General features: G+C 62.5%; 1 pseudogene; it reads left to right on the forward strand.

The window, feature by feature from the left end:
* LOC126432457 (large subunit ribosomal RNA) overlaps window positions 1-2,500 on the forward strand; it is a 7,960-nt pseudogene that overhangs the window by 1,518 nt on the left and 3,942 nt on the right.

Below are 2,500 nucleotides of genomic sequence, written 5' to 3' on the forward strand. Positions count from 1 at the left end.
GAATCGACGCTCATGGGAAACCATGAAAGGCGTTGGTTGCTTAAGACAGCAGGACGGTGGCCATGGAAGTCGGAATCCGCTAAGGAGTGTGTAACAACTCACCTGCCGAAGCAACTAGCCCTGAAAATGGATGGCGCTGAAGCGTCGTGCCTATACTCGGCCGTCAGTCTGGCAGTCATGGCCGGTCCTTGCGGCCGGCCGCGAAGCCCTGACGAGTAGGAGGGTCGCGGCGGTGGGCGCAGAAGGGTCTGGGCGTGAGCCTGCCTGGAGCCGCCGTCGGTGCAGATCTTGGTGGTAGTAGCAAATACTCCAGCGAGGCCCTGGAGGGCTGACGCGGAGAAGGGTTTCGTGTGAACAGCCGTTGCACACGAGTCAGTCGATCCTAAGCCCTAGGAGAAATCCGATGTTGATGGGGGCCGTCATAGCATGATGCACTTTGTGCTGGCCCCCGTTGGGCGAAAGGGAATCCGGTTCCTATTCCGGAACCCGGCAGCGGAACCGATACAAGTCGGGCCCCTCTTTTAGAGATGCTCGTCGGGGTAACCCAAAAGGACCCGGAGACGCCGTCGGGAGATCGGGGAAGAGTTTTCTTTTCTGCATGAGCGTTCGAGTTCCCTGGAATCCTCTAGCAGGGAGATAGGGTTTGGAACGCGAAGAGCACCGCAGTTGCGGCGGTGTCCCGATCTTCCCCTCGGACCTTGAAAATCCGGGAGAGGGCCACGTGGAGGTGTCGCGCCGGTTCGTACCCATATCCGCAGCAGGTCTCCAAGGTGAAGAGCCTCTAGTCGATAGAATAATGTAGGTAAGGGAAGTCGGCAAATTGGATCCGTAACTTCGGGATAAGGATTGGCTCTGAGGATCGGGGCGTGTCGGGCTTGGTCGGGAAGTGGGTCAGCGCTAACGTGCCGGGCCTGGGCGAGGTGAGTGCCGTAGGGGTGCCGGTAAGTGCGGGCGTTTAGCGCGGGCGTGGTCTGCTCTCGCCGTTGGTCGGCCTCGTGCTGGCCGGCGGTGCAGGATGCGCGCGCCTGCGCGGCGTTCGCGCCCCGGTGCTTCAACCTGCGTGCAGGATCCGAGCTCGGTCCCGTGCCTTGGCCTCCCACGGATCTTCCTTGCTGCGAGGCCGCGTCCGCCTTAGCGTGCTCCTCCGGGGGCGCGCGGGTGCGCGGATTCTCTTCGGCCGCCATTCAACGATCAACTCAGAACTGGCACGGACTGGGGGAATCCGACTGTCTAATTAAAACAAAGCATTGCGATGGCCCTAGCGGGTGTTGACGCAATGTGATTTCTGCCCAGTGCTCTGAATGTCAACGTGAAGAAATTCAAGCAAGCGCGGGTAAACGGCGGGAGTAACTATGACTCTCTTAAGGTGGCCAAGTGGCGGCGGTGTGGCTGCATCCGGACTTGGCTTTTCGAAGTGCGGTCTTGATGTAGTCGTGCTGCTGCTGCGAGGTGCCTTCCTTGGGTTATGGTTACAGGGAGAGTGATGCGCAATACATGGGCCTAGCCCTCTTAGCCTCTCCTCTCCTGCGGTCTTCTCCCCTTCTCGTGGGCCCGCTGATTTTCGCAGAGTGGAAGACCGCACCAGGGGCTTGGGGGGGTTACCAGCCCCCCCTCGCACTATCCCTTTTTTTAGTTGGGGGCAGTATTCAGAGAAAAAGTGGTGGCCCTTCCGCTGAAGGTGCCACCCCAACTCCCCCAGCACCTAGCCGGCCAACCGGCCGTGCCGAAAATCTTGTAACTTTTGCAGCTGTATACGCCTGTAGTGAGTGCCACCGCAGCTTCACCACCAAGAACGGTCTCGGGGTCCATCGCCGCCGCCAACACCTTGCGGCCGCCAACGCGGAGATCGTCACGGAGAGGCATCGCGCGAGGTGGACGGAGGAAGAAGTCCTGTCGCTCGCCAAGGCGGAGGCCGAACTGTTCCTCGAGAGGGACGCCCGGTTCTTCTTTGTAAATCAAGAGCTCATCAGGATGTTCCCCGACCGAACGCTTGAGGCAATCAAGTGCCGACGGCGGCAAGCTGCCCACAAGCAGCTTGTCCGCCAATTCATGGAGGCGCTTGAGATCGGTCGGGGGGAAGAGCCGGCGTCCCGCCGGGGAGCAGCGAGCCCGCTGCCAGACGCGGGCGAGGCCGCTGCGCCGCCCGTCGACGCAGCCGAGGACTTCGCGGCCGACACCACCGGGCCGCCGCCGGAGGGGCCGACTGACGCCGCCATCTGGGAGCATCTGGCGGGGCTACCCGCTTCCGCCCAGCGTTTCTCTGCCCTGGATCGTGTCATAGGTCTGGGGCGGGGCACGCCGCCCGATGTCATCCTGGGCATGCTCCCGGATGCCCTTGCGTCGGTCGGGTCCAGAGGGGAGAGATCGATCACCAGGACACAGCGGCCGCGCCAACCATCGAAGCGGCCGCCTGCCGCGCCGCCGACGCAGAAGCGCAAGCGGCGCCGCTGGGAGTACGCGAGAACGCAGGATGCCTTCCGACGGTCGCGTGCACGTTGCG

This window comes from Schistocerca serialis, unplaced genomic scaffold (genome assembly GCF_023864345.2).
Source record: "Schistocerca serialis cubense isolate TAMUIC-IGC-003099 unplaced genomic scaffold, iqSchSeri2.2 HiC_scaffold_1136, whole genome shotgun sequence".
Lineage (NCBI taxonomy): Eukaryota > Metazoa > Arthropoda > Insecta > Orthoptera > Acrididae > Schistocerca > Schistocerca serialis.